Source organism: Ambystoma mexicanum, chromosome 4p (genome assembly GCF_040938575.1).
Source record: "Ambystoma mexicanum isolate Mex_15411 chromosome 4p, UKY_AmexF1_1, whole genome shotgun sequence".
Taxonomy (NCBI): Eukaryota; Metazoa; Chordata; class Amphibia; order Caudata; family Ambystomatidae; genus Ambystoma; species Ambystoma mexicanum.
In genome coordinates, this window is record NC_090927.1 from 844,421,476 (window position 1) to 844,438,975 (window position 17,500).

The 17,500-nt window shown below is 47.4% G+C and overlaps 32 non-coding genes and 29 pseudogenes across 32 annotated transcripts; all 61 read right to left on the reverse strand.

Moving 5' to 3' along the window:
• The window catches only part of LOC138458708 (5S ribosomal RNA), a 109-nt pseudogene extending 66 nt beyond the window's left edge, over nt 1-43 (reverse strand).
• Nucleotides 44-149: 106 nt separating this feature from the next.
• Nucleotides 150-268, reverse strand: LOC138455323 (5S ribosomal RNA). Its single transcript, XR_011261960.1, has one exon. It is a non-coding gene; the product is annotated as a 5S ribosomal RNA (ribosomal RNA).
• A 106-nt stretch (nt 269-374) lies between these two features.
• Nucleotides 375-493, reverse strand: LOC138461455 (5S ribosomal RNA). The gene has a single exon (XR_011264071.1). It is a non-coding gene; the product is annotated as a 5S ribosomal RNA (ribosomal RNA).
• A 463-nt stretch (nt 494-956) lies between these two features.
• On the reverse strand, nt 957-1,060 carry LOC138459620 (5S ribosomal RNA; annotated as a pseudogene).
• Nucleotides 1,061-1,166: 106 nt separating this feature from the next.
• Nucleotides 1,167-1,285, reverse strand: LOC138454930 (5S ribosomal RNA). The gene has a single exon (XR_011261586.1). It is a non-coding gene; the product is annotated as a 5S ribosomal RNA (ribosomal RNA).
• Nucleotides 1,286-1,391: 106 nt separating this feature from the next.
• On the reverse strand, nt 1,392-1,510 carry LOC138464706 (5S ribosomal RNA). The gene has a single exon (XR_011267283.1). It is a non-coding gene; the product is annotated as a 5S ribosomal RNA (ribosomal RNA).
• A 106-nt stretch (nt 1,511-1,616) lies between these two features.
• On the reverse strand, nt 1,617-1,735 carry LOC138461456 (5S ribosomal RNA). The gene has a single exon (XR_011264072.1). It is a non-coding gene; the product is annotated as a 5S ribosomal RNA (ribosomal RNA).
• Nucleotides 1,736-2,198: 463 nt separating this feature from the next.
• Nucleotides 2,199-2,307, reverse strand: LOC138459753 (5S ribosomal RNA; annotated as a pseudogene).
• A 106-nt stretch (nt 2,308-2,413) lies between these two features.
• On the reverse strand, nt 2,414-2,532 carry LOC138454845 (5S ribosomal RNA). Its single transcript, XR_011261501.1, has one exon. It is a non-coding gene; the product is annotated as a 5S ribosomal RNA (ribosomal RNA).
• Nucleotides 2,533-2,995: 463 nt separating this feature from the next.
• Nucleotides 2,996-3,104, reverse strand: LOC138457065 (5S ribosomal RNA; annotated as a pseudogene).
• A 106-nt stretch (nt 3,105-3,210) lies between these two features.
• On the reverse strand, nt 3,211-3,329 carry LOC138455494 (5S ribosomal RNA; annotated as a pseudogene).
• Nucleotides 3,330-3,435: 106 nt separating this feature from the next.
• LOC138464707 (5S ribosomal RNA) lies at nt 3,436-3,554 on the reverse strand. The gene has a single exon (XR_011267284.1). It is a non-coding gene; the product is annotated as a 5S ribosomal RNA (ribosomal RNA).
• A 106-nt stretch (nt 3,555-3,660) lies between these two features.
• On the reverse strand, nt 3,661-3,779 carry LOC138461457 (5S ribosomal RNA). Its single transcript, XR_011264073.1, has one exon. It is a non-coding gene; the product is annotated as a 5S ribosomal RNA (ribosomal RNA).
• Nucleotides 3,780-4,242: 463 nt separating this feature from the next.
• LOC138457768 (5S ribosomal RNA) lies at nt 4,243-4,351 on the reverse strand (annotated as a pseudogene).
• Nucleotides 4,352-4,457: 106 nt separating this feature from the next.
• On the reverse strand, nt 4,458-4,566 carry LOC138456351 (5S ribosomal RNA; annotated as a pseudogene).
• A 106-nt stretch (nt 4,567-4,672) lies between these two features.
• LOC138462965 (5S ribosomal RNA) lies at nt 4,673-4,791 on the reverse strand. Its single transcript, XR_011265552.1, has one exon. It is a non-coding gene; the product is annotated as a 5S ribosomal RNA (ribosomal RNA).
• Nucleotides 4,792-4,897: 106 nt separating this feature from the next.
• On the reverse strand, nt 4,898-5,006 carry LOC138456534 (5S ribosomal RNA; annotated as a pseudogene).
• A 463-nt stretch (nt 5,007-5,469) lies between these two features.
• Nucleotides 5,470-5,578, reverse strand: LOC138458045 (5S ribosomal RNA; annotated as a pseudogene).
• A 106-nt stretch (nt 5,579-5,684) lies between these two features.
• LOC138457831 (5S ribosomal RNA) lies at nt 5,685-5,793 on the reverse strand (annotated as a pseudogene).
• Nucleotides 5,794-5,899: 106 nt separating this feature from the next.
• On the reverse strand, nt 5,900-6,018 carry LOC138454388 (5S ribosomal RNA). The gene has a single exon (XR_011261067.1). It is a non-coding gene; the product is annotated as a 5S ribosomal RNA (ribosomal RNA).
• Nucleotides 6,019-6,124: 106 nt separating this feature from the next.
• On the reverse strand, nt 6,125-6,243 carry LOC138455335 (5S ribosomal RNA). The gene has a single exon (XR_011261971.1). It is a non-coding gene; the product is annotated as a 5S ribosomal RNA (ribosomal RNA).
• A 106-nt stretch (nt 6,244-6,349) lies between these two features.
• On the reverse strand, nt 6,350-6,468 carry LOC138464956 (5S ribosomal RNA). The gene has a single exon (XR_011267532.1). It is a non-coding gene; the product is annotated as a 5S ribosomal RNA (ribosomal RNA).
• A 463-nt stretch (nt 6,469-6,931) lies between these two features.
• LOC138458936 (5S ribosomal RNA) lies at nt 6,932-7,040 on the reverse strand (annotated as a pseudogene).
• A 106-nt stretch (nt 7,041-7,146) lies between these two features.
• Nucleotides 7,147-7,255, reverse strand: LOC138457958 (5S ribosomal RNA; annotated as a pseudogene).
• Nucleotides 7,256-7,361: 106 nt separating this feature from the next.
• LOC138460515 (5S ribosomal RNA) lies at nt 7,362-7,480 on the reverse strand. Its single transcript, XR_011263201.1, has one exon. It is a non-coding gene; the product is annotated as a 5S ribosomal RNA (ribosomal RNA).
• Nucleotides 7,481-7,586: 106 nt separating this feature from the next.
• Nucleotides 7,587-7,695, reverse strand: LOC138457745 (5S ribosomal RNA; annotated as a pseudogene).
• A 106-nt stretch (nt 7,696-7,801) lies between these two features.
• On the reverse strand, nt 7,802-7,920 carry LOC138462637 (5S ribosomal RNA). The gene has a single exon (XR_011265232.1). It is a non-coding gene; the product is annotated as a 5S ribosomal RNA (ribosomal RNA).
• Nucleotides 7,921-8,383: 463 nt separating this feature from the next.
• Nucleotides 8,384-8,492, reverse strand: LOC138457066 (5S ribosomal RNA; annotated as a pseudogene).
• Nucleotides 8,493-8,598: 106 nt separating this feature from the next.
• Nucleotides 8,599-8,707, reverse strand: LOC138459822 (5S ribosomal RNA; annotated as a pseudogene).
• A 106-nt stretch (nt 8,708-8,813) lies between these two features.
• LOC138460516 (5S ribosomal RNA) lies at nt 8,814-8,932 on the reverse strand. The gene has a single exon (XR_011263202.1). It is a non-coding gene; the product is annotated as a 5S ribosomal RNA (ribosomal RNA).
• A 106-nt stretch (nt 8,933-9,038) lies between these two features.
• LOC138463657 (5S ribosomal RNA) lies at nt 9,039-9,157 on the reverse strand. Its single transcript, XR_011266243.1, has one exon. It is a non-coding gene; the product is annotated as a 5S ribosomal RNA (ribosomal RNA).
• A 106-nt stretch (nt 9,158-9,263) lies between these two features.
• LOC138464303 (5S ribosomal RNA) lies at nt 9,264-9,382 on the reverse strand. The gene has a single exon (XR_011266884.1). It is a non-coding gene; the product is annotated as a 5S ribosomal RNA (ribosomal RNA).
• Nucleotides 9,383-9,488: 106 nt separating this feature from the next.
• Nucleotides 9,489-9,597, reverse strand: LOC138458709 (5S ribosomal RNA; annotated as a pseudogene).
• A 106-nt stretch (nt 9,598-9,703) lies between these two features.
• On the reverse strand, nt 9,704-9,822 carry LOC138455347 (5S ribosomal RNA). Its single transcript, XR_011261982.1, has one exon. It is a non-coding gene; the product is annotated as a 5S ribosomal RNA (ribosomal RNA).
• A 106-nt stretch (nt 9,823-9,928) lies between these two features.
• LOC138461459 (5S ribosomal RNA) lies at nt 9,929-10,047 on the reverse strand. The gene has a single exon (XR_011264074.1). It is a non-coding gene; the product is annotated as a 5S ribosomal RNA (ribosomal RNA).
• A 463-nt stretch (nt 10,048-10,510) lies between these two features.
• LOC138459621 (5S ribosomal RNA) lies at nt 10,511-10,614 on the reverse strand (annotated as a pseudogene).
• Nucleotides 10,615-10,720: 106 nt separating this feature from the next.
• Nucleotides 10,721-10,839, reverse strand: LOC138454931 (5S ribosomal RNA). Its single transcript, XR_011261587.1, has one exon. It is a non-coding gene; the product is annotated as a 5S ribosomal RNA (ribosomal RNA).
• Nucleotides 10,840-10,945: 106 nt separating this feature from the next.
• Nucleotides 10,946-11,064, reverse strand: LOC138464708 (5S ribosomal RNA). The gene has a single exon (XR_011267285.1). It is a non-coding gene; the product is annotated as a 5S ribosomal RNA (ribosomal RNA).
• Nucleotides 11,065-11,170: 106 nt separating this feature from the next.
• On the reverse strand, nt 11,171-11,289 carry LOC138461460 (5S ribosomal RNA). Its single transcript, XR_011264075.1, has one exon. It is a non-coding gene; the product is annotated as a 5S ribosomal RNA (ribosomal RNA).
• A 463-nt stretch (nt 11,290-11,752) lies between these two features.
• LOC138457770 (5S ribosomal RNA) lies at nt 11,753-11,861 on the reverse strand (annotated as a pseudogene).
• A 106-nt stretch (nt 11,862-11,967) lies between these two features.
• Nucleotides 11,968-12,076, reverse strand: LOC138456352 (5S ribosomal RNA; annotated as a pseudogene).
• A 106-nt stretch (nt 12,077-12,182) lies between these two features.
• LOC138462966 (5S ribosomal RNA) lies at nt 12,183-12,301 on the reverse strand. Its single transcript, XR_011265553.1, has one exon. It is a non-coding gene; the product is annotated as a 5S ribosomal RNA (ribosomal RNA).
• A 106-nt stretch (nt 12,302-12,407) lies between these two features.
• LOC138456535 (5S ribosomal RNA) lies at nt 12,408-12,516 on the reverse strand (annotated as a pseudogene).
• A 463-nt stretch (nt 12,517-12,979) lies between these two features.
• Nucleotides 12,980-13,088, reverse strand: LOC138458047 (5S ribosomal RNA; annotated as a pseudogene).
• Nucleotides 13,089-13,194: 106 nt separating this feature from the next.
• LOC138457832 (5S ribosomal RNA) lies at nt 13,195-13,303 on the reverse strand (annotated as a pseudogene).
• Nucleotides 13,304-13,409: 106 nt separating this feature from the next.
• LOC138461825 (5S ribosomal RNA) lies at nt 13,410-13,528 on the reverse strand. Its single transcript, XR_011264431.1, has one exon. It is a non-coding gene; the product is annotated as a 5S ribosomal RNA (ribosomal RNA).
• A 106-nt stretch (nt 13,529-13,634) lies between these two features.
• On the reverse strand, nt 13,635-13,753 carry LOC138455359 (5S ribosomal RNA). Its single transcript, XR_011261990.1, has one exon. It is a non-coding gene; the product is annotated as a 5S ribosomal RNA (ribosomal RNA).
• A 106-nt stretch (nt 13,754-13,859) lies between these two features.
• Nucleotides 13,860-13,978, reverse strand: LOC138464957 (5S ribosomal RNA). The gene has a single exon (XR_011267533.1). It is a non-coding gene; the product is annotated as a 5S ribosomal RNA (ribosomal RNA).
• A 463-nt stretch (nt 13,979-14,441) lies between these two features.
• LOC138458937 (5S ribosomal RNA) lies at nt 14,442-14,550 on the reverse strand (annotated as a pseudogene).
• A 106-nt stretch (nt 14,551-14,656) lies between these two features.
• LOC138457960 (5S ribosomal RNA) lies at nt 14,657-14,765 on the reverse strand (annotated as a pseudogene).
• A 106-nt stretch (nt 14,766-14,871) lies between these two features.
• On the reverse strand, nt 14,872-14,990 carry LOC138460517 (5S ribosomal RNA). Its single transcript, XR_011263203.1, has one exon. It is a non-coding gene; the product is annotated as a 5S ribosomal RNA (ribosomal RNA).
• Nucleotides 14,991-15,096: 106 nt separating this feature from the next.
• Nucleotides 15,097-15,205, reverse strand: LOC138457746 (5S ribosomal RNA; annotated as a pseudogene).
• Nucleotides 15,206-15,311: 106 nt separating this feature from the next.
• Nucleotides 15,312-15,430, reverse strand: LOC138460518 (5S ribosomal RNA). Its single transcript, XR_011263204.1, has one exon. It is a non-coding gene; the product is annotated as a 5S ribosomal RNA (ribosomal RNA).
• A 106-nt stretch (nt 15,431-15,536) lies between these two features.
• Nucleotides 15,537-15,645, reverse strand: LOC138457747 (5S ribosomal RNA; annotated as a pseudogene).
• Nucleotides 15,646-15,751: 106 nt separating this feature from the next.
• Nucleotides 15,752-15,870, reverse strand: LOC138453946 (5S ribosomal RNA). Its single transcript, XR_011260645.1, has one exon. It is a non-coding gene; the product is annotated as a 5S ribosomal RNA (ribosomal RNA).
• Nucleotides 15,871-16,333: 463 nt separating this feature from the next.
• Nucleotides 16,334-16,442, reverse strand: LOC138457068 (5S ribosomal RNA; annotated as a pseudogene).
• Nucleotides 16,443-16,548: 106 nt separating this feature from the next.
• On the reverse strand, nt 16,549-16,657 carry LOC138458864 (5S ribosomal RNA; annotated as a pseudogene).
• Nucleotides 16,658-16,763: 106 nt separating this feature from the next.
• Nucleotides 16,764-16,882, reverse strand: LOC138460519 (5S ribosomal RNA). Its single transcript, XR_011263205.1, has one exon. It is a non-coding gene; the product is annotated as a 5S ribosomal RNA (ribosomal RNA).
• A 106-nt stretch (nt 16,883-16,988) lies between these two features.
• LOC138458915 (5S ribosomal RNA) lies at nt 16,989-17,107 on the reverse strand. Its single transcript, XR_011262501.1, has one exon. It is a non-coding gene; the product is annotated as a 5S ribosomal RNA (ribosomal RNA).
• A 106-nt stretch (nt 17,108-17,213) lies between these two features.
• On the reverse strand, nt 17,214-17,332 carry LOC138463527 (5S ribosomal RNA). Its single transcript, XR_011266114.1, has one exon. It is a non-coding gene; the product is annotated as a 5S ribosomal RNA (ribosomal RNA).
• A 106-nt stretch (nt 17,333-17,438) lies between these two features.
• The window catches only part of LOC138458710 (5S ribosomal RNA), a 109-nt pseudogene continuing 47 nt past the window's right edge, over nt 17,439-17,500 (reverse strand).

The following is a 17,500-nucleotide window of genomic DNA, read 5'->3' on the forward strand; positions in this document are numbered from 1 at the left end:
AGCTTCCGAGATCAGACGCATTCAGTGTGGTGTGGCCGTAGGCTCTGGGCCTTGTGAGTTTTGTACTTTTAAGCATCTAGTCGGCTAGACCTTGCAGTTTTGAAAGGCAATTGAGAAATGGCTCACTTCCTGAACTTGGAGTACAAAAAAGCCTACAGCACCTGGTATTCCCAGGCGGTCTCCCATCCAGGTACTAACTAGGCCCGACACTGCTTAGCTTCTGAGATCAGACGAGATCAGGCGCATTCAGTGTGGTGTGGCCGTAGGCTCTGGGCCCAGTGAGTTTTGTACTTTTAAGCATCTAGTGGGCTAGACCTTGCAGTTTTAAAAGGCAATTGAGAAAGGGCTCACTTCCTGAACTTGGAGCACAAAAAAGCCTACAGCACCTGGTATTCCCAGGCGGTCTCCCATCCAGGTACTAACTAGGCCTGACACTGCTTAACTTCCGAGATCAGACGAGATCGGGTGCATTCAGTGTGGTGTGGCCGTAGGCTCTAGGAATGCTAAGAATATTACTCTTATGCATTTGCATTTAGTAAGCTAAGCCATGCAGCCACTTGCAACATGATACCACGCTCATCGCTCGATCAGGCTCGATCAGGCGAGATATATAAGACTGGTGGGCCCATTCAGGATTCCTATGTCTGGTAGGATAACTTTAATTCATCCATCCTGTGTCTGTTGCAGGGAGGTGGAGAGAACAATCAACACAATAATGGGTTTCTTTCATGCCTCTTGAAGGACTCAATATTCTCTGTACTGCATTACATGTGAAAGTCGATTTATTACCCATGAACACACTACCTGTATGCTAATTCTATGTAAAAAGGTAGCTCCAGCCCTCATGATGTTGTCCAACATTTCCGCTATAAAACGGGATACAATTATTTTGGAAACATACCAAATTTGAAAAATAATTGAGAAGTTGCGCAATTACTAATCATGGAGCACAAAAAAGCCTACAGCACCTGGTATTCCCAGGCAGTCTCCCATCCAGGTACTAACTAGGCCCGACCCTGCTTAGCTTCCTGGGCGCATTCAGTGTGGTGTGGCCGTAGGCTCTGGGCCTAGTGAGTTTTGTACTTTTAAGCATCTAGTCGGCTAGACCTTGCAGTTTTGAAAGGCAATTGTGAAATGGCTCACTTCCTGAACTTGGAGCACAAAAAAGCCTACAGCACCTGGTATTCCCAGGTGGTCTCCCATCCAGGTACTAACTAGGCCCGACACTGCTTAGCTGCCGAGATCAGACGAGATCGGGCGCAATCAGTGTGGTGTGTCCGTAGTCTCTGGGCCTAGTGAGTTTTGTACTTTTAAGCATCTAGTCAGCTAGACCTTGCAGTTTTGAAAGGCAATTGAGAAATGGCTCACTTCCTGAACTTGGAGCACAAAAAAGCCTACAGCACCTGGTATTCCGAGGCGGTCTCCCATCCAGGTACTAACGAGGCCCGACACTGCTTAGCTTCCGAGATCAGACGAGATCGGGCGCATTCAGTGTGGTGTGGCCGTAGGCTCTGGGCCTTGTGAGTTTTGTACTTTTAAGCATCTAGTCGGCTAGACCTTGCAGTTTTAAAAGGCAATTGAGAAAGGGCTCACTTCCTGAACTTGGAGCACAAAAAAGCCTACAGCACCTGGTATTCCCAGGCGGTCTCCCATCCAGGTACTAACTAGGCCTGACACTGCTTAACTTCCGAGATCAGACGAGATCGGGTGCATTCAGTGTGGTGTGGCCGTAGGCTCTAGGAATGCTAAGAATATTACTCTTATGCATTTGCATTTAGTAAGCTAAGCCATGCAGCCACTTGCAACATGATACCACGCTCATCGCTCGATCAGGCTCGATCAGGCGAGATATATAAGACTGGTGGGCCCATTCAGGACTCCTATGTCTGGTAGGATAACTTTAATTCATCCATCCTGTGTCTGTTGCAGGGAGGTGGAGAGAACAATCAACACAATAATGGTTTTCTTTCATGCCTCTTGAAGGACTCAATATTCTCTGTACTGCATTACATGTGAAAGTCGATTTATTACCCATGAACACACTACCTGTATGCTAATTCTATGTAAAAAGGTAGCTCCAGCCCTCATGATGTTGTCCAACATTTCCGCTATAAAACGGTATACAATTATTTTGGAAACATACCAAATTTGAAAAATAATTGAGAAGTTGCGCAATTACTAATCATGGAGCACAAAAAAGCCTACAGCACCTGGTATTCCCAGGCAGTCTCCCATCCAGGTACTAACGAGGCCCGACCCTGCTTAGCTTCCGAGATCAGACGCATTCAGTGTGGTGTGGCCGTAGGTTCTGGGCCTTGTGAGTTTTGTACTTTTAAGCATCTAGTCGGCTAGACCTTGCAGTTTTGAAAGGCAATTGTGAAATGGCTCACTTCCTGAACTTGGAGTACAAAAAAGCCTACAGCACCTGGTATTCCCAGGTGGTCTCCCATCCAGGTACTAACTAGGCCTGACACTGCTTAACTTCTGAGATCAGACAAGATCGGGTGCATTCAGTGTGGTGTGGCCGTAGGCTCTAGGAATGCTAAGAATATTACTCTTATGCATTTGCATTTAGTAAGCTAAGCCATGCAGCCACTTGCAACATGATACCACGCTCATCGCTCGATCAGGCTCGATCAGGCGAGATATATAAGACTGGTGGGCCCATTCAGGACTCCTATGTCTGGTAGGATAACTTTAATTCATCCATCCTGTGTCTGTTGCAGGGAGGTGGAGAGAACAATCAACACAATAATGGGTTTCTTTCATGCCTCTTGAAGGACTCAATATTCTCTGTACTGCATTACATGTGAAAGTTGATTTATTACCCATGAACACACTACCTGTATGCTAATTCTATGTAAAAAGGTAGCTCCAGCCCTCATGATGTTGTCCAACATTTCCGCTATAAAACGGGATACAATTATTTTGGAAACATACCAAATTTGAAAAATAATTGAGAAGTTGTGCAATTACTAATCATGGAGCACAAAAAAGCCTACAGCACCTGGTATTCCCAGGCAGTCTCCCATCCAGGTACTAACTAGGCCCGACCCTGCTTAGCTTCCGAGATCGGGCGCATTCAGTGTGGTGTGGCCGTAGGCTCTGGGCCTAGTGAGTTTTGTACTTTTAAGCATCTAGTCGGCTAGACCTTGCAGTTTTGAAAGGCAATTGTGAAATGGCTCACTTCCTGAACTTGGAGCACAAAAAAGCCTACAGCACCTGGTATTCCCAGGTGGTCTCCCATCCATGTACTAACTAGGCCCGACACTGCTTAGCTGCCGAGATCAGACGAGATCGGGCGCAATCAGTGTGGTGTGTCCGTAGTCTCTGGGCCTAGTGAGTTTTGTACTTTTAAGCATCTAGTCAGCTAGACCTTGCAGTTTTGAAAGGCAATTGAGAAATGGCTCACTTCCTGAACTTGGAGCACAAAAAAGCCTACAGCACCTGGTATTCCGAGGCGGTCTCCCATCCAGGTACTAACGAGGCCCGACACTGCTTAGCTTCCGAGATCAGACGAGATCGGGCGCATTCAGTGTGGTGTGGCCGTAGGCTCTGGGCCTTGTGAGTTTTGTACTTTTAAGCATCTAGTCGGCTAGACCTTGCAGTTTTAAAAGGCAATTGAGAAAGGGCTCACTTCCTGAACTTGGAGCACAAAAAAGCCTACAGCACCTGGTATTCCCAGGCGGTCTCCCATCCAGGTACTAACTAGGCCTGACACTGCTTAACTTCCGAGATCAGACGAGATCGGGTGCATTCAGTGTGGTGTGGCCGTAGGCTCTAGGAATGCTAAGAATATTACTCTTATGCATTTGCATTTAGTAAGCTAAGCCATGCAGCCACTTGCAACATGATACCACGCTCATCGCTCGATCAGGCTCGATCAGGCGAGATATATAAGACTGGTGGGCCCATTCAGGACTCCTATGTCTGGTAGGATAACTTTAATTCATCCATCCTGTGTCTGTTGCAGGGAGGTGGAGAGAACAATCAACACAATAATGGTTTTCTTTCATGCCTCTTGAAGGACTCAATATTCTCTGTACTGCATTACATGTGAAAGTCGATTTATTACCCATGAACACACTACCTGTATGCTAATTCTATGTAAAAAGGTAGCTCCAGCCCTCATGATGTTGTCCAACATTTCCGCTATAAAACGGGATACAATTATTTTGGAAACATACCAAATTTGAAAAATAATTGAGAAGTTGCGCAATTACTAATCATGGAGCACAAAAAAGCCTACAGCACCTGGTATTCCCAGGCAGTCTCCCATCCAGGTACTAACTAGGCCCGTCCCTGCTTAGCTTCCGAGATCGGGCGCATTCAGTGTGGTGTGGCCGTAGGCTCTGGGCCTAGTGAGTTTTGTACTTTTAAGCATCTAGTCGGCTAGACCTTGCAGTTTTGAAAGGCAATTGTGAAATGGCTCACTTCCTGAACTTGGAGCACAAAAAAGCCTACAGCACCTGGTATTCCCAGGCGGTCTCCCATCCAGGTACTAACGAGGCCCTACACTGCTTAGCTTCCGAGATCAGGCGCATTCAGTGTGGTGTGGCCGTAGGCTCTGGGCCTTGTGAGTTTTGTACTTTTAAGCATCTAGTCGGCTAGACCTTGCAGTTTTGAAAGGCAATTGTGAAATGGCTCACTTCCTGAACTTGGAGTACAAAAAAGCCTACAGCACCTGGTATTCCCAGGCGGTCTCCCATCCAGGTACTAACTAGGCCCGACACTGCTTAGCTTCTAAGATCAGACGAGATCAGGCGCATTCAGTGTGGTGTGGCCGTAGGCTCTGGGCCTAGTGAGTTTTGTACTTTTAAGCATCTAGTCGGCTAGACCTTGCAGTTTTAAAAGGCAATTGAGAAAGGGCTCACTTCCTGAACTTGGAGCACAAAAAAGCCTACAGCACCTGGTATTCCCAGGCGGTCTCCCATCCAGGTACTAACTAGGCCTGACACTGCTTAACTTCCGAGATCAGGTGCATTCAGTGTGGTGTGGCCATAGGCTCTAGGAATGCTAAGAATATTACTCTTATGCATTTGCATTTAGTAAGCTAAGCCATGCAGCCACTTGCAACATGATACCACGCTCATCGCTCGATCAGGCTCGATCAGGCGAGATATATAAGACTGGTGGGCCCATTCAGGACTCCTATGTCTGGTAGGATAACTTTAATTCATCCATCCTGTGTCTGTTGCAGGGAGGTGGCGAGAACAATCAACACAATAATGGTTTTCTTTCATGCCTCTTGAAGGACTCAATATTCTCTGTACTGCATTACATGTGAAAGTCGATTTATTACCCATGAACACACTACCTGTATGCTAATTCTATGTAAAAAGGTAGCTCCAGCCCTCATGATGTTGTCCAACATTTCCGCTATAAAACGGTATACAATTATTTTGGAAACATACCAAATTTGAAAAATAATTGAGAAGTTGCGCAATTACTAATCATGGAGCACAAAAAAGCCTACAGCACCTGGTATTCCCAGGCAGTCTCCCATCCAGGTACTAACTAGGCCCGACCCTGCTTAGCTTCCGAGATCAGGCGCATTCAGTGTGGTGTGGCCGTAGGCTCTGGGCCTAGTGAGTTTTGTACTTTTAAGCATCTAGTCGGCTAGACCTTGCAGTTTTGAAAGGCAATTGTGAAATGGCTCACTTCCTGAACTTGGAGCACAAAAAAGCCTACAGCACCTGGTATTCCCAGGTGGTCTCCCATCCAGGTACTAACGAGGCCCGACACTGCTTAGCTTCCGAGATCAGACGCATTCAGTGTGGTGTGGCCGTAGGCTCTGGGCCTTGTGAGTTTTGTACTTTTAAGCATCTAGTCGGCTAGACCTTACAGTTTTGAAAGGCAATTGTGAAATGGCTCACTTCCTGAACTTGGAGCACAAAAAAGCCTACAGCACCTGGTATTCCCAGGTGGTCTCCCATCCAGGTACTAACGAGGCCCGACACTGCTTAGCTTCCGAAATCAGACGAGATCAGGCGCATTCAGTGTGGTGTGGCCGTAGGCTCTGGGCCTTGTGAGTTTTGTACTTTTAAGCATCTAGTCGGCTAGACCTTGCAGTTTTGAAAGGCAATTGAGAAATGGCTCACTTCCTGAACTTGGAGTACAAAAAAGCCTACAGCACCTGGTATTCCCAGGCGGTCTCCCATCCAGGTACTAACTAGGCCCGACACTGCTTAGCTTCTGAGATCAGACGAGATCAGGCGCATTCAGTGTGGTGTGGCCGTAGGCTCTGGGCCTAGTGAGTTTTGTACTTTTAAGCATCTAGTCGGCTAGACCTTGCAGTTTTAAAAGGCAATTGAGAAAGGGCTCACTTCCTGAACTTGGAGCACAAAAAAGCCTACAGCACCTGGTATTCCCAGGCGGTCTCCCATCCAGGAACTAACTAGGCCTGACACTGCTTAACTTCCGAGATCAGACGAGATCGGGTGCATTCAGTGTGGTGTGGCCGTAGGCTCTAGGAATGCTAAGAATATTACTCTTATGCATTTGCATTTAGTAAGCTAAGCCATGCAGCCACTTGCAACATGATACCACGCTCATCGCTCGATCAGGCTCGATCAGGCGAGATATATAAGACTGGTGGGCCCATTCAGGACTCCTATGTCTGGTAGGATAACTTTAATTCATCCATCCTGTGTCTGTTGCAGGGAGGTGGAGAGAACAATCAACACAATAATGGTTTTCTTTCATGCCTCTTGAAGGACTCAATATTCTCTGTACTGCATTACATGTGAAAGTCGATTTATTACCCATGAACACACTACCTGTCTGCTAATTCTATGTAAAAAGGTAGCTCCAGCCCTCATGATGTTGTCCAACATTTCCGCTATAAAACGGGATACAATTATTTTGGAAACATACCAAATTTGAAAAATAATTGAGAAGTTGCGCAATTACTAATCATGGAGCACAAAAAAGCCTACAGCACCTGGTATTCCCAGGCAGTCTCCCATCCAGGTACTAACTAGGCACGACCCTGCTTAGCTTCCGAGATCGGGCGCATTCAGTGTGGTGTGGCCGTAGGCTCTGGGCCTAGTGAGTTTTGTACTTTTAAGCATCTAGTCGGCTAGACCTTGCAGTTTTGAAAGGCAATTGTGAAATGGCTCACTTCCTGAACTTGGAGCACAAAAAAGCCTACAGCACCTGGTATTCCCAGGCGGTCTCCCATCCAGGTACTAACGAGGCCCGACACTGCTTAGCTTCCGAGATCAGACGCATTCAGTGTGGTGTGGCCGTAGGCTCTGGGCCTTGTGAGTTTTGTACTTTTAAGCATCTAGTCGGCTAGACCTTGCAGTTTTGAATGGCAATTGTGAAATGGCTCACTTCCTGAACTTGGAGCACAAAAAAGCCTACAGCACCTGGTATTCCCAGGTGGTCTCCCATCCAGGTACTAACTAGGCCCGACACTGCTTAGCTTCCGAGATCAGACGAGATCGGGCGCAATCAGTGTGGTGTGGCCGTAGGCTCTGGGCCTAGTGAGTTTTGTACTTTTAAGCATCTAGTCAGCTAGACCTTGCAGTTTTGAAAGGCAATTGAGAAATGGCTCACTTCCTGAACTTGGAGCACAAAAAAGCCTACAGCACCTGGTATTCCCAGGCGGTCTCCCATCCAGGTACTAACGAGGCCCGACACTGCTTAGCTTCCGAGATTGGGCGCATTCAGTGTGGTGTGGCCGTAGGCTCTGGGCCTTGTGAATTTTGTACTTTTAAGCATCTAGTCGGCTAGACCTTGCAGTTTTAAAAGGCAATTGAGAAAGGGCTCACTTCCTGAACTTGGAGCACAAAAAAGCCTACAGCACCTGGTATTCCCAGGCGGTCTCCCATCCAGGTACTAACTAGGCCTGACACTGCTTAACTTCCGAGATCAGACGAGATCGGGTGCATTCAGTGTGGTGTGGCCATAGGCTCTAGGAATGCTAAGAATATTACTCTTATGCATTTGCATTTAGTAAGCTAAGCCATGCAGCCACTTGCAACATGATACCACGCTCATCGATCGATCAGGCTCGATCAGGCGAGATATATAAGACTGGTGGGCCCATTCAGGACTCCTATGTCTGGTAGGATAACTTTAATTCATCCATCCTGTGTCTGTTGCAGGGAGGTGGAGAGAACAATCAACACAATAATGGTTTTCTTTCATGCCTCTTGAAGGACTCAATATTCTCTGTACTGCATTACATGTGAAAGTCGATTTATTACCCATGAACACACTACCTGTATGCTAATTCTATGTAAAAAGGTAGCTCCAGCCCTCATGATGTTGTCCAACATTTCCGCTATAAAACGGTATACAATTATTTTGGAAACATACCAAATTTGAAAAATAATTGAGAAGTTGCGCAATTACTAATCATGGAGCACAAAAAAGCCTACAGCACCTGGTATTCCCAGGCAGTCTCCCATCCAGGTACTAACTAGGCCCGACCCTGCTTAGCTTCCGAGATCGGGCGCATTCAGTGTGGTGTGGCCGTAGGCTCTGGGCCTAGTGAGTTTTGTACTTTTAAGCATCTAGTCGGCTAGACCTTGCAGTTTTGAAAGGCAATTGTGAAATGGCTCACTTCCTGAACTTGGAGCACAAAAAAGCCTACAGCACCTGGTATTCCCAGGCAGTCTCCCATCCAGGTTCTAACGAGGCCCGACACTGCTTAGCTTCCGAGATCAGACGCATTCAGTGTGGTGTGGCCGTAGGCTCTGGGCCTTGTGAGTTTTGTACTTTTAAGCATCTAGTCGGCTAGACCTTGCAGTTTTGAAAGGCAATTGTGAAATGGCTCACTTCCTGAACTTGGAGCACAAAAAAGCCTACAGCACCTGGTATTCCCAGGTGGTCTCCCATCCAGGTACTAACTAGGCCCGACACTGCTTAGCTTCCGAGATCAGACGAGATCGGGCGCAATCAGTGTGGTGTGGCCGTAGGCTCTGGGCCTAGTGAGTTTTGTACTTTTAAGCATCTAGTCAGCTAGACCTTGCAGTTTTGAAAGGCAATTGAGAAATGGCTCACTTCCTGAACTTGGAGCACAAAAAAGCCTACAGCACCTGGTATTCCCAGGTGGTCTCCCATCCAGGTACTAACGAGGCCCGACACTGCTTAGCTTCCGAGATCAGACGAGATCGGGTGCATTCAGTGTGGTGTGGCCGTAGGCTCTGGGCCTTGTGAGTTTTGTACTTTTAAGCATCTAGTCGGCTAGACCTTGCAGTTTTGAAAGGCAATTGTGAAATGGCTCACTTCCTGAACTTGGAGCACAAAAAAGCCTACAGCACCTGGTATTCCCAGGTGGTCTCCCATCCAGGTACTAACTAGGCCCGACACTGCTTAGCTTCCGAGATCAGACGAGATCAGGCACAATCAGTGTGGTGTGGCCGTAGGCTCTGGGCCTAGTGAGTTTTGTACTTTTAAGCATCTAGTCAGCTAGACCTTGCAGTTTTGAAAGGCAATTGAGAAATGGCTCACTTCCTGAACTTGGAGCACAAAAAAGCCTACAGCACCTGTTATTCCCAGGCGGTCTCCCATCCAGGTACTAACGAGGCCCGACACTGCTTAGCTTCCGAGATCAGACGCATTCAGTGTGGTGTGGCCGTAGGCTCTGGGCCTTGTGAGTTTTGTACTTTTAAGCATCTAGTCGGCTAGACCTTGCAGTTTTGAAAGGCAATTGGGAAATGGCTCACTTCCTGAACTTGGAGTACAAAAAAGCCTACAGCACCTGGTATTCCCAGGCGGTCTCCCATCCAGGTACTAACTAGGCCCGACACTGCTTAGCTTCTGAGATCAGACGAGATCAGGCGCATTCAGTGTGGTGTGGCCGTAGGCTCTGGGCCCAGTGAGTTTTGTACTTTTAAGCATCTAGTGGGCTAGACCTTGCAGTTTTAAAAGGCAATTGAGAAAGGGCTCACTTCCTGAACTTGGAGCACAAAAAAGCCTACAGCACCTGGTATTCCCAGGCGGTCTCCCATCCAGGTACTAACTAGGCCTGACACTGCTTAACTTCCGAGATCAGACGAGATCGGGTGCATTCAGTGTGGTGTGGCCGTAGGCTCTAGGAATGCTAAGAATATTACTCTTATGCATTTGCATTTAGTAAGCTAAGCCATGCAGCCACTTGCAACATGATACCACGCTCATCGCTCGATCAGGCTCGATCAGGCGAGATATATAAGACTGGTGGGCCCATTCAGGACTCCTATGTCTGGTAGGATAACTTTAATTCATCCATCCTGTGTCTGTTGCAGGGAGGTGGAGAGAACAATCAACACAATAATGTGTTTCTTTCATGCCTCTTGAAGGACTCAATATTCTCTGTACTGCATTACATGTGAAAGTCGATTTATTACCCATGAACACACTACCTGTATGCTAATTCTATGTAAAAAGGTAGCTCCAGCCCTCATGATGTTGTCCAACATTTCCGCTATAAAACGGGATACAATTATTTTGGAAACATACCAAATTTGAAAAATAATTGAGAAGTTGCGCAATTACTAATCATGGAGCACAAAAAAGCCTACAGCACCTGGTATTCCCAGGCAGTCTCCCATCCAGGTACTAACTAGGCCCGACCCTGCTTAGCTTCCTGGGCGCATTCAGTGTGGTGTGGCCGTAGGCTCTGGGCCTAGTGAGTTTTGTACTTTTAAGCATCTAGTCGGCTAGACCTTGCAGTTTTGAAAGGCAATTGTGAAATGGCTCACTTCCTGAACTTGGAGCACAAAAAAGCCTACAGCACCTGGTATTCCCAGGTGGTCTCCCATCCAGGTACTAACTAGGCCCGACACTGCTTAGCTGCCGAGATCAGACGAGATCGGGCGCAATCAGTGTGGTGTGTCCGTAGTCTCTGGGCCTAGTGAGTTTTGTACTTTTAAGCATCTAGTCAGCTAGACCTTGCAGTTTTGAAAGGCAATTGAGAAATGGCTCACTTCCTGAACTTGGAGCACAAAAAAGCCTACAGCACCTGGTATTCCGAGGCGGTCTCCCATCCAGGTACTAACGAGGCCCGACACTGCTTAGCTTCCGAGATCAGACGAGATCGGGCGCATTCAGTGTGGTGTGGCCGTAGGCTCTGGGCCTTGTGAGTTTTGTACTTTTAAGCATCTAGTCGGCTAGACCTTGCAGTTTTAAAAGGCAATTGAGAAAGGGCTCACTTCCTGAACTTGGAGCACAAAAAAGCCTACAGCACCTGGTATTCCCAGGCGGTCTCCCATCCAGGTACTAACTAGGCCTGACACTGCTTAACTTCCGAGATCAGACGAGATCGGGTGCATTCAGTGTGGTGTGGCCGTAGGCTCTAGGAATGCTAAGAATATTACTCTTATGCATTTGCATTTAGTAAGCTAAGCCATGCAGCCACTTGCAACATGATACCACGCTCATCGCTCGATCAGGCTCGATCAGGCGAGATATATAAGACTGGTGGGCCCATTCAGGACTCCTATGTCTGGTAGGATAACTTTAATTCATCCATCCTGTGTCTGTTGCAGGGAGGTGGAGAGAACAATCAACACAATAATGGTTTTCTTTCATGCCTCTTGAAGGACTCAATATTCTCTGTACTGCATTACATGTGAAAGTCGATTTATTACCCATGAACACACTACCTGTATGCTAATTCTATGTAAAAAGGTAGCTCCAGCCCTCATGATGTTGTCCAACATTTCCGCTATAAAACGGGATACAATTATTTTGGAAACATACCAAATTTGAAAAATAATTGAGAAGTTGCGCAATTACTAATCATGGAGCACAAAAAAGCCTACAGCACCTGGTATTCCCAGGCAGTCTCCCATCCAGGTACTAACTAGGCCCGTCCCTGCTTAGCTTCCGAGATCGGGCGCATTCAGTGTGGTGTGGCCGTAGGCTCTGGGCCTAGTGAGTTTTGTACTTTTAAGCATCTAGTCGGCTAGACCTTGCAGTTTTGAAAGGCAATTGTGAAATGGCTCACTTCCTGAACTTGGAGCACAAAAAAGCCTACAGCACCTGGTATTCCCAGGCGGTCTCCCATCCAGGTACTAACGAGGCCCTACACTGCTTAGCTTCCGAGATCAGGCGCATTCAGTGTGGTGTGGCCGTAGGCTCTGGGCCTTGTGAGTTTTGTACTTTTAAGCATCTAGTCGGCTAGACCTTGCAGTTTTGAAAGGCAATTGTGAAATGGCTCACTTCCTGAACTTGGAGTACAAAAAAGCCTACAGCACCTGGTATTCCCAGGCGGTCTCCCATCCAGGTACTAACTAGGCCCGACACTGCTTAGCTTCTAAGATCAGACGAGATCAGGCGCATTCAGTGTGGTGTGGCCGTAGGCTCTGGGCCTAGTGAGTTTTGTACTTTTAAGCATCTAGTCGGCTAGACCTTGCAGTTTTAAAAGGCAATTGAGAAAGGGCTCACTTCCTGAACTTGGAGCACAAAAAAGCCTACAGCACCTGGTATTCCCAGGCGGTCTCCCATCCAGGTACTAACTAGGCCTGACACTGCTTAACTTCCGAGATCAGGTGCATTCAGTGTGGTGTGGCCATAGGCTCTAGGAATGCTAAGAATATTACTCTTATGCATTTGCATTTAGTAAGCTAAGCCATGCAGCCACTTGCAACATGATACCACGCTCATCGCTCGATCAGGCTCGATCAGGCGAGATATATAAGACTGGTGGGCCCATTCAGGACTCCTATGTCTGGTAGGATAACTTTAATTCATCCATCCTGTGTCTGTTGCAGGGAGGTGGCGAGAACAATCAACACAATAATGGTTTTCTTTCATGCCTCTTGAAGGACTCAATATTCTCTGTACTGCATTACATGTGAAAGTCGATTTATTACCCATGAACACACTACCTGTATGCTAATTCTATGTAAAAAGGTAGCTCCAGCCCTCATGATGTTGTCCAACATTTCCGCTATAAAACGGTATACAATTATTTTGGAAACATACCAAATTTGAAAAATAATTGAGAAGTTGCGCAATTACTAATCATGGAGCACAAAAAAGCCTACAGCACCTGGTATTCCCAGGCAGTCTCCCATCCAGGTACTAACTAGGCCCGACCCTGCTTAGCTTCCGAGATCAGGCGCATTCAGTGTGGTGTGGCCGTAGGCTCTGGGCCTAGTGAGTTTTGTACTTTTAAGCATCTAGTCGGCTAGACCTTGCAGTTTTGAAAGGCAATTGTGAAATGGCTCACTTCCTGAACTTGGAGCACTGAAAAGCCTACAGCACCTGGTATTCCCAGGTGGTCTCCCATCCAGGTACTAACGAGGCCCGACACTGCTTAGCTTCCGAGATCAGACGCATTCAGTGTGGTGTGGCCGTAGGCTCTGGGCCTTGTGAGTTTTGTACTTTTAAGCATCTAGTCGGCTAGACCTTACAGTTTTGAAAGGCAATTGTGAAATGGCTCACTTCCTGAACTTGGAGCACAAAAAAGCCTACAGCACCTGGTATTCCCAGGTGGTCTCCCATCCAGGTACTAACGAGGCCCGACACTGCTTAGCTTCCGAGATCAGACGAGATCGGGCGCATTCAGTGTGGTGTGGCCGTAGGCTCTGGGCCTTGTGAGTTTTGTACTTTTAAGCATCTAGTCGGCTAGACCTTGCAGTTTTGAAAGGCAATTGAGAAATGGCTCACTTCCTGAACTTGGAGTACAAAAAAGCCTACAGCACCTGGTATTCCCAGGCGGTCTCCCATCCAGGTACTAACTAGGCCCGACACTGCTTAGCTTCTGAGATCAGACGAGATCAGGCGCATTCAGTGTGGTGTGGCCGTAGGCTCTGGGCCTAGTGAGTTTTGTACTTTTAAGCATCTAGTCGGCTAGACCTTGCAGTTTTAAAAGGCAATTGAGAAAGGGCTCACTTCCTGAACTTGGAGCACAAAAAAGCCTACAGCACCTGGTATTCCCAGGCGGTCTCCCATCCAGGAACTAACTAGGCCTGACACTGCTTAACTTCCGAGATCAGACGAGATCGGGTGCATTCAGTGTGGTGTGGCCGTAGGCTCTAGGAATGCTAAGAATATTACTCTTATGCATTTGCATTTAGTAAGCTAAGCCATGCAGCCACTTGCAACATGATACCACGCTCATCGCTCGATCAGGCTCGATCAGGCGAGATATATAAGACTGGTGGGCCCATTCAGGACTCCTATGTCTGGTAGGATAACTTTAATTCATCCATCCTGTGTCTGTTGCAGGGAGGTGGAGAGAACAATCAACACAATAATGGTTTTCTTTCATGCCTCTTGAAGGACTCAATATTCTCTGTACTGCATTACATGTGAAAGTCGATTTATTACCCATGAACACACTACCTGTCTGCTAATTCTATGTAAAAAGGTAGCTCCAGCCCTCATGATGTTGTCCAACATTTCCGCTATAAAACGGTATACAATTATTTTGGAAACATACCAAATTTGAAAAATAATTGAGAAGTTGCGCAATTACTAATCATGGAGCACAAAAAAGCCTACAGCACCTGGTATTCCCAGGCAGTCTCCCATCCAGGTACTAACTAGGCACGACCCTGCTTAGCTTCCGAGATCGGGCGCATTCAGTGTGGTGTGGCCGTAGGCTCTGGGCCTAGTGAGTTTTGTACTTTTAAGCATCTAGTCGGCTAGACCTTGCAGTTTTGAAAGGCAATTGTGAAATGGCTCACTTCCTGAACTTGGAGCACAAAAAAGCCTACAGCACCTGGTATTCCCAGGCGGTCTCCCATCCAGGTACTAACGAGGCCCGACACTGCTTAGCTTCCGAGATCAGACGCATTCAGTGTGGTGTGGCCGTAGGCTCTGGGCCTTGTGAGTTTTGTACTTTTAAGCATCTAGTCGGCTAGACCTTGCAGTTTTGAATGGCAATTGTGAAATGGCTCACTTCCTGAACTTGGAGCACAAAAAAGCCTACAGCACCTGGTATTCCCAGGTGGTCTCCCATCCAGGTACTAACTAGGCCCGACACTGCTTAGCTTCCGAGATCAGACGAGATCGGGCGCAATCAGTGTGGTGTGGCCGTAGGCTCTGGGCCTAGTGAGTTTTGTACTTTTAAGCATCTAGTCAGCTAGACCTTGCAGTTTTGAAAGGCAATTGCGAAATGGCTCACTTCCTGAACTTGGAGCACAAAAAAGCCTACAGCACCTGGTATTCCCAGGCGGTCTCCCATCCAGGTACTAACGAGGCCCGACACTGCTTAGCTTCCGAGATTGGGCGCATTCAGTGTGGTGTGGCCGTAGGCTCTGGGCCTTGTGAGTTTTGTACTTTTAAGCATCTAGTCGGCTAGACCTTGCAGTTTTGAATGGCAATTGTGAAATGGCTCACTTCCTGAACTTGGAGCACAAAAAAGCCTACAGCACCTGGTATTCCCAGGTGGTCTCCCATCCAGGTACTAACTAGGCCCGACACTGCTTAGCTTCCGAGATCAGACGAGATCGGGCGCAATCAGTGTGGTGTGGCCGTAGGCTCTGGGCCTAGTGAGTTTTGTACTTTTAAGCATCTAGTCAGCTAGACCTTGCAGTTTTGAAAGGCAATTGAGAAATGGCTCACTTCCTGAACTTGGAGCACAAAAAAGCCTACAGCACCTGGTATTCCCAGGCGGTCTCCCATCCAGGTACTAACGAGGCCCGACACTGCTTAGCTTCCGAGATTGGGCGCATTCAGTGTGGTGTGGCCGTAGGCTCTGGGCCTTGTGAGTTTTGTACTTTTAAGCATCTAGTCGGCTAGACCTTGCAGTTTTAAAAGGCAATTGAGAAAGGGCTCACTTCCTGAACTTGGAGCACAAAAAAGCCTACAGCACCTGGTATTCCCAGGCGGTCTCCCATCCAGGTACTAACTAGGCCTGACACTGCTTAACTTCCGAGATCAGACAAGATCGGGTGCATTCAGTGTGGTGTGGCCATAGGCTCTAGGAATGCTAAGAATATTACTCTTATGCATTTGCATTTAGTAAGCTAAGCCATGCAGCCACTTGCAACATGATACCACGCTCATCGCTCGATCAGGCTCGATCAGGCGAGATATATAAGACTGGTGGGCCCATTCAGGACTCCTATGTCTGGTAGGATAACTTTAATTCATCCATCCTGTGTCTGTTGCAGGGAGGTGGAGAGAACAATCAACACAATAATGGTTTTCTTTCATGCCTCTTGAAGGACTCAATATTCTCTGTACTGCATTACATGTGAAAGTCGATTTATTACCCATGAACACACTACCTGTATGCTAATTCTATGTAAAAAGGTAGCTCCAGCCCTCATGATGTTGTCCAACATTTCCGCTATAAAACGGTATACAATTATTTTGGAAACATACCAAATTTGAAAAATAATTGAGAAGTTGCGCAATTACTAATCATGGAGCACAAAAAAGCCTACAGCACCTGGTATTCCCAGGCAGTCTCCCATCCAGGTACTAACTAGGCCCGACCCTGCTTAGCTTCCGAGATCGGGCGCATTCAGTGTGGTGTGGCCGTAGGCTCTGGGCCTAGTGAGTTTTGTACTTTTAAGCATCTAGTCGGCTAGACCTTGCAGTTTTGAAAGGCAATTGTGAAATGGCTCACTTCCTGAACTTGGAGCACAAAAAAGCCTACAGCACCTGGTATTCCCAGGCAGTCTCCCATCCAGGTACTAACGAGGCCCGACACTGCTTAGCTTCCGAGATCAGACGCATTCAGTGTGGTGTGGCCGTAGGCTCTGGGCCTTGTGAGTTTTGTACTTTTAAGCATCTAGTCGGCTAGACCTTGCAGTTTTGAAAGGCAATTGTGAAATGGCTCACTTCCTGAACTTGGAGCACAAAAAAGCCTACAGCACCTGGTATTCCCAGGTGGTCTCCCATCCAGGTACTAACTAGGCCCGACACTGCTTAGCTTCCGAGATCAGACGAGATCGGGCGCAATCAGTGTGGTGTGGCCGTAGGCTCTGGGCCTAGTGAGTTTTGTACTTTTAAGCATCTAGTCAGCTAGACCTTGCAGTTTTGAAAGGCAATTGAGAAATGGCTCACTTCCTGAACTTGGAGCACAAAAAAGCCTACAGCACCTGGTATTCCCAGGCGGTCTCCCATCCAGGTACTAACGAGGCCCGACACTGCTTAGCTTCCGAGATCAGACGAGATCGGGTGCATTCAGTGTGGTGTGGCCGTAGGCTCTGGGCCTTGTGAGTTTTGTACTTTTAAGCATCTAGTCGGCTAGACCTTGCAGTTTTGAAAGGCAATTGTGAAATGGCTCACTTCCTGAACTTGGAGCACAAAAAAGCCTACAGCACCTGGTATTCCCAGGTGGTTTCCCATCCAGGTACTAACTAGGCCCGACACTGCTTAGCTTCCGAGATCAGACGAGATCGGGCACAATCAGTGTGGTGTGGCCGTAGGCTCTGGGCCTAGTGAGTTTTGTACTTTTAAGCATCTAGTCAGCTAGACCTTGCAGTTTTGAAAGGCAATTGAGAAATGGCTCACTTCCTGAACTTGGAACACAAAAAAGCCTACAGCACCTGTTATTCCCAGGCGGTCTCCCATCCAGGTACTAACGAGGCCCGACACT